Source organism: Oryzias melastigma, linkage group LG16 (genome assembly GCF_002922805.2).
Source record: "Oryzias melastigma strain HK-1 linkage group LG16, ASM292280v2, whole genome shotgun sequence".
NCBI lineage: Eukaryota > Metazoa > Chordata > Actinopteri > Beloniformes > Adrianichthyidae > Oryzias > Oryzias melastigma.
In genome coordinates this window covers 31,018,326-31,026,608 of record NC_050527.1, presented here as the reverse complement: position 1 = coordinate 31,026,608, position 8,283 = coordinate 31,018,326, and positions in this window count along the sequence as shown.

Genomic DNA, 8,283 nt, shown 5'->3' with positions numbered 1-8,283 from the left:
ACTACCACCTACCATCTAATATAAAATAAATTGAAATATTTAATATCATAAATGATTAGAGTGTAGCCAAATTGTTAAATTTCATTTAGTTTACAAACCTTTACGTAAAAATAAAAAAATAAGTGCAGAAAATGTCTCTTTTTGACACTAAATATTGGCACTTTCAGGGCTCTAAATTAACACTTGCCAACCCCCCAAATGTGGATAAAACTTTTATTTGGAAGGCAGAAAAAAAGAAGTCAATAGCTTCTTTGGCAGGTGAGGCATTGTTCATCCCAAACTAAATAAATAAAGAGTTTACTAAGAATTACATACATTATATTTCCATAGAACTGTTTGGCTAGTAGAGTCCAGATTTGGCTGGTGGACTTTAAATGTTTCCAGCCACCCCTAACCAAAAGAGTTAAAAAAAAATAAAATATATATATATATATATATATATATATATATATACACATTGTCTCAGACAATGGAGAGCAGAGGATGCGGTGCTGGAGGACAGAGCTTCATGGGAGGACAAGCCCCTGCATGAGATGTGCCACCGGACCATAACTAAAGCGGCTGATATCAAGAAGTGAACGATAGAGGCTCAGATCTACCACACCAGACAAGACCCAAAGTGTAGGCTGTGCAAAGAGGAAACAATCTAGCACATAACTGCTGGGTGTAAGATGCTGGCCAGTAAAACAAGACATGGAGCGCCACAATTAAGTAGCTAGAATAATATACAGAAACAAGTGTACAGAATATGGACTGGAAACCCCAAAGTCATGTGGAATCTTTATTTGCGAATGGATGGGATTAGAGCTTTGATGAGAAACCAACCACAGAGTTTGAGAGGGGCGTTTTTCATTATATAAATTATTTATTTTTAATGCATCATGATCTACCCACCCATCAACGAACTTTAGACCCATGCAATATTAAGAAACAAAACATTAAAAAACTGTTTTTCACTACTGACTAAAGCTAAACTTAAACAAAGTTTTACCCATTTTTTGTCAGTATAAATTGTACAGCTGTCACAAACTGGCAGACAGCTGGTTTGACGTGCAGCAGATTTTTTAGTTCAGACAGGAACTAAGGACACCTAGAAGTCCACAAAACTAGATCATGGACTAGTCAGTGACAAGCATGGGATCATCCAAGAAGAGAGTAGAGTTGTGAAGGTCCAGGTGAGGGTCAGGGAAGGCAGACGGCAAGCAATCCGAGAATAAGTAGGGTTAGAAAAAAGCAGATCAGGTCCGAGTAGAAACGCTTGGTAATACAGGCAGGATGGCACAAACAATACTTTGCACTGACTGAGGCTCTGAGCAGTGCTTAATTGTCCTGTGTTTGATTAGTAGATGAGAGTCATGTGAGCGGCATCCAGGAACTGTGCACAGGGGTTGCTGGGAGATGAAATGCATTCAGTATTCGGGAGACAGTACCCGCCTGTGACCACAGGGGGAGACAGAGCCCGGACTCCTTACAAGGCGACTAATAGTCCTAGGTATTCATCACAGCCTGCTAAAACTGTGTCAGACTTGCCAGAGAAGTGACTGATTACCTTTATTGTTTATGACCTGCCTGAAAACAGCACCTAATAATCCACAAAACAAATCTTAATCAATGTTCCTACTCCACCATGATGTGAGCTGCAAGGAGTGAAACTCAACATGATGGATATAATCTGTGTAAAACCTTTCTGCCGGAAGCAGATTAATTATGATCTCTGTAAGTCATAAACACATCCTGTTAATTATTGATGGCTCACCCATTTGAAATGAAACTGAAATTAAATCTGTCTGATTTACAGTGGGTCTAGCTCATTCTCAGTTTGCTTTATAGAGACCAAAGAGGTAAGTCAGCACTTGCATAAAACATTTCATTGGCTAAATAGAGAAGTATCATGTGCTCACAAGAGAATTAGTCAGTTTTCACCGGCAGGATTTCTGGGCTTTCAAGGTGAGCAGGTTGATGGGGGGGGTGTTTTTATTTGTGTACACAGGGGAGGGACTCATGCTCTGCCATGACAGCTTGCCTTGAATCAAGTTTGGCACTCTCATATGAGTGAAAATAATGGAATTCTATATGTCTTTGAGCATGTCAGCTTTTCACAAAAGCCCCAAATGGAAAGTGACGACTGGATGTCGCTGACGGGGGAGACAGGGTTGCCAAAATGGGAATTGGGTGACCACAAGGCTATCCCTAAGGCTGACCTGCAATCAGACGGCAGCAGATCTCACTGTCATCCAACATCAACCTGATAAACACTACATCCTATTATTGTCGTCACATCTCTGTGCTTTGTTTACCTGCCTGTTTGGCTATATGCATGCAAAAAGGCACTTATGTGACTATGACATATCAGTATAGTTTTGCATTTGCATTAAAACAAAAAGGATCATCGTGGTCATTGTTGTTTTATTTTGTTTTCAAAGTGACAAAATCCACAATGTTACTGACACATTTTATATAAATAGTCTAAGTTTTGTTTATTTAAGCAGCAACTCTGCTTGATAGATAATTGCTTAGAAACTAGCTGGCAGGTACTGTTTGGGTTTCTGTGTTATCATTATTTTGAACTGTTTTAGTGATGTACATAGCTTAGTGTTGGACTGATACTAGTATTTTTTTACTGATGATTGATATAGGGTTGTAGACACGAGGGGGTCATCTTAAGGGGAGTACAGGTGTGTCTTGCAGTTCCCTTGAGCTCATGCAGACACCTCGAGATGTCATGAAAATGGAACGTACCATTGTCGTGTGTGTGGAAAGTGTTTTGTGAAAGAAGAATAATGTAAGTTACATTCATGACGTATGGGAGATGCATTTGTACGACATCCTTACACCACACTCTTTTCATCAATAATTCTAACACACAGGCTTTGTGTAAGGGGCAGACGAGGAACACAAGCCTCACTTCCAAAGAGTGGTTTGTTTTCACAGCAGATGCGTGGTAGAACGCTAGCGTGTCATTGTAGTGCGACGACTAGAAAAGCAACAACAATGGAAGTCATTGAGCCTTGCTTACCCTTGCATGTTGTCTAAATATTCACCACAACCTGTCATCCGCAGCATACCCGTAGAAAAAAATGGGGGTGGGGGTATAATGAAACAGTATAAGAGCATGTGCTTTAAACGTAATAATGATCATCATTTCACTCAATCATCTGACGTGTGCATGATGGAGGATTGATAAAACACATAAGGCCTCTTCATTTAGTGTCATGTCAGAAGTGGTTAAAATCGAGTTTAAAAAGAAAAAAAGAAACTTTCGATACATAAGCAAAATGTAACCAAAAAATCAATTATTGATGCTCAATTGGAAACCAATCATAATACTTTGAGGCTTCATGCAAAAGCTTCAAGTGAAACCTTTTAACACAAAAATATGTTTTATAAAACAGAAGAACTACGTCTGAGCCCCCTCTCCCTCCCTCCACGCCGCACAACTTTCCTTTTCTTGTCCACTCCCCACCCCCGCCCCGCTCTCTGCTCACTGCTCCTCTTTTTTTTTTAATTTTTTCATGGAAGTACTTGTATGAATTGTGTTCATAACTTCTCTGAAATGAGCATCTGAATGGATGAGCTTGTTTGATGATTTTTGTGACGGTTCAAAAGATTAGATCCATTCATGAAAGTCACATCTCTGTGCAAACAGGCACCATGTGTGGGAATCACCTGTTCTCCCGTCTGTTCTTCTGCTGCTGCTCTAATCACATCCGTTTGCAAAGAAAAGTTCCACATGCAACTTTTCTCGTGTTACACGCCGCCAGACTGCTTTTAGTGCTCAATTTATTTGAGAGAATCCAGTTGATTTTCAAAATAAGAGATTTCCGACTCAAAAAAAAAAAAAATCAGGTATAATTTATTAGTTTTTCCGCAGCCCGATGGCAATTGATCCACGGACCGGCACCGGTCTGCGGCCTGGTGGTTGGGGACCACTGCCGTACAGCGCATGTGTCAAAGTCAATGCCCGGGGGCCGGATACGGCCCTCCAGGTAGTTATATCCGGCCCTCCACGTCTTTTTATTTTATTGTTATTAATGAGCCGATATTATCTTGCACTCATTTATAACTTGTATAATTTTGACAAAATATATTTTTATGGAGAGTAAAATTTTGAAAGTCATTTAAAATTTAAGTTTATTTATTCTGGAATAATGTTCCTGCCTGTTTTTATTCATAGTCATGTTAAAAATGTATGTTTTTTAAACTTTTAAAAATTTTGTTTTTGTGTGTTCAATAAATGTTTATCCTGTTTGGCCCAGAATCTAAGGTGTGTTTTGGATTTTGGCCCCTGTGCGATTGAGTTTGACACCCCTGCCGTACAGGTCTTCCCATCTTTTACTGTCAGACATCTCATATCCTTCTGTAACAGCAGTTTTGACTAGGGCACAACCTTTAGCTCAACCTCTGCTCAAAGTAGCGGAGGTTTGATTATTTAGGATGGCTCTACAAAGGCATAGTTTCGGAGTATTCTGTAACCATTCATCAATGGTCGCAGTACTGTGAGTTTCACAATTTTTTTCCAGGAGCAGTGTCTAAAAGACGGACGTTTTCAGTTGTACCTCTGTCTCTGTGTGGCTCGGAGTCTTCCCCGGAAACAAACAAACAAACAAACAAACAAAAAATCACAAAACTTAGCACAAACAGCAACACTGAGGTATTCTTCTATGTTAGATCACATCATCAACACATCATTATCAAAGCCGACTTCCTGAGTGGTTAACACAATGTGAATATTAGCTGAAGTTCCGACTTTTAGACTTTTACCTCAAAGCAACTACTTTCTCCAGCACTATTAGCGTAATTCAAATTTAGATGAAAACTAACAAAAAACAAATGTTGCATTTTTCTTTGTTAACCTTTTTTTTTGTTTCTTAAGGTCATTTTTTTCAGCACCATTATACATTTATCTTTTTTCACCGGCTGTGACACAGTCTCTATATATTCAAATCTTAAAAGGAATGAAATTAAAACACGAGGCTAAAAGGTTAAAAAGAAACCCATGATTTTAGTCCTGATGGAAATTTCTTAAAATTGTGTCTGAGGTAAACTTGCTTGAATAACAAGGACAGATGTATAACCTGGAAGCACTTAAAACAGAGTATGTCCTTTTTCCTCCTCTACCAACAATTACAGTGCAACGCTCGGAAACAAACATGAAAAAAAAAGAAAACAACACTTCCTTTACACAGAAGTTTGAGTTATTCATGTCATCCCCCAACAAACTGCAGCAAAACTGAGCCAATATTCTTCCCCACCACCACCACCAATACCCAACGTAATCAAAGATGAAAAGGCTTTATTAATAAAAGGACCCCTTCGGGAAGATGGGAACTAAATGATTGCTCAGATGTGCCCAATTTGAGGCAGATCTGTTGGCAGACTGGGCATCTGGACTGGGCGGGGCCAACAGGAAACCCTTACATCTGGAAGCTGTTTACTCTGCAGAAATTAAGAGACGCACCATGCACAGATACCACCCGCAGTCTGACTGGGAGTCTGAGTGACTGAGTCTGCTTCAAAAAAGAGAAATAAAAGGAGTTTTTTCCTGCTTATTTTAGTGTTTTTGTTGGTTTAGCAAATCAAACTGTTTCCAGCAACTAGAAAAATCTTAGTCCTGAAACAGAGTCATTTTGTGGCATTCAGGTGCAGCACACAAGACAAATTTAAGGCATTTTGAAGCAAAAATGTGAACTTGAAAACACTGCCGCCTTGAAAAACAGTTTCTAAACAAGTTAGATGAATTGAACTGTAAAATCTACACAGGATAAAAGTCAATTTTTGTTGTTTTCTTGCTGTTGCTCAGTCTTTTCTCTGCTGCTGTGGTGAGGCAGGAATGTCACGTTAGGCTGTGATTATGTCTATGAGGTCTGCATTCGGTTTCCTCTAACTTGAGTAATTGCATTTTTCGTCTTCCTCCTTCTTTTTTTTTTTCTTTTTTAATCAAACTCACAAACAATAAGCGGGCAGGCACTGACAGGAAGTCAATGGGCTTCGGACAGCCGTTTGGTGTGAGAAGAAGGCCCGACAGCAACGTCTTTTATGCTCGGGATGACGAGGCCAAGTGGGCCCCATCACATGGCCGCCAGGTTAAACAAAAAGCCTCTGAGCGATCGGCCTCAGAGGACTGAAGCGAAATCCAGTGCAGTGGTGCAGACAGCCACCACTGTGCAATTCTACTCATCTGACAAAAGACTGATGCTATCTAATAAAGAAGGCTGCATCAATCTCGAGCACACAAACATCACAGACAACACAGAAAGGCAGAAAGAGGAAGAGAATAGGAGTGTTTTGTTGACTCTGGAGCGCCGTAAATAGTAGTGCTCCTCTGTCAGTAAGAAATGAGGAAATAAATGAAGACTAGGCTGCAGGAGAGCAGATGCAGACTGGCAACATGAGGTTATTTTCAGAGATAAGGGCACAAAACACTGAATTTTTTAATATAATTACTTATTAATTGAGTGTTTAATGGATCACGTTTTCATGAAGTCACTTTATATTGTTTTTTTTAATAATATATCATTTGCCATCATTCCAAAGTCCTCTACCCCCTTTTAAAAATATTTTAGCTCTGCCCCTGGTTGGATAAGACCATATTTTTCAAATTTATATTTTTATTTTCTTAATTTTAATAGAAAAAAAATGCTCTGTTAGTTTTATTTTTTACTAATTTACTAACTTTAATGCCCAGTGGAAAACACTTAAACATTTGACCACATTGCCATGCAGACTATATTTTTGATTAAATTAATGAATTTGTTTAAATGCGCAGCAACAATGGTGGAAGACGGCATCACTTGGTGCAGTCCTTTTGTGTAACTACCATCAGTCAAGACAATAAACATTATCCTAAAACTACTTGGGGTACAAAATGTTAACAAAAGTGACTCATAACAGTTGTAGCAATGTGGAATGTAACTATTTAATCCAGATTGTCCAATACCAGTTTGAATGAAAATTCAGCAAAATGTTTTTGTAAGGACTTTACAAGTGTTGATTCTTTACATTTAGCATAAATATAAATACATTTTGGAAAGTCTGTAAAGATGAAAAAGTATTTCATCTCTAAGATGATCTGAACTTGACATACCTACATTTCATTTTTCCAGACAGATTGGAGCTGAAAAGGTGGAAACAAAGCTGGAGTAGAATGGGACATGACTGCTGTTAAAATGGAGTAGTCTGTGAGATCGCGCTTTCATGGAAAAGCGAGGCTTGTGTCACGCTGCGTGAGATCACCGCTAACATATGCATGACAGCAGCCGTGCTGAGATGTTTGCTAATTTCCCCCCATTTTTAAAATTCCATTTTATTTGTACTCATTGATTTTGTGCGAGAATGAGAATAGCCGGCCATCAGAGCTGCAGGAATAAAATGCTGGCACTGACCTGTGCATAGATAATTCACCATGAAAGACAATCAATAAATAACAAACACTCCCTAATCAGCCAAGAAGCTGACAGAATGACATTCCATTATCCCCATCTGGCCCACTGCACTCCCAACAGCCAAATCTCCGAGGACCAGGTTTCCCCAACACTCACTTTCTTACCAAGGCCTGTCCAGTCCCCCATGTTACATCATTACACACACAAACACACATTGTAAAAATAAACAAACAGAAGCATTGTTACTGCAAACAAAAATCAAATTTGATGCTGAAATATTTTCTTCATTTAGGTCTAAAAACGCTGAATTGTTGTCTATGGAATAGAAAAAGTTGATTTGTGTGACATCTGAATATCACAAATATGTTAACACAATTTAGGAGTTCAACTTCAAAACTTGAAAAACTTCTGGTTTGTTAATTGTGGTTTGATAAAGCTCACCTAACTGGGTTAAAAGTACGGTGGCTCTGAAGTAGAAAACTTTCTACACAAAAACAAATTATGGAGCACACCAACAATTAAAAAAGTAAAACATTACATTTTATAGAACTAAATTCCAGAAACCAAAAAACAATTCCAAAAAAAATCAGAAAAAAAAGAAATGTTAAAAGATTAAACATGAAAAAAAACCTGAAAGGTTATGAGACATTGTAGATTAGATGATGATACTCAGTATCGACAGGCCAAATAACCTTCGGTTATAGCGATAAACAAATGCCATTCATCCATCCTGGCTCATAGTACCTATTTTTTTCGGCTTTCGTCTTTTGTTAAATGTTTTAACATTTCTTTTTGATTTCTAAAAAAATATTTTGTTTTCCAAAATCTTTTTTGGGGAAACTGGAAAAATAAGTACTATGAAACATCGCTAATTGGATGATGACGTCTTTCCATCATTTCA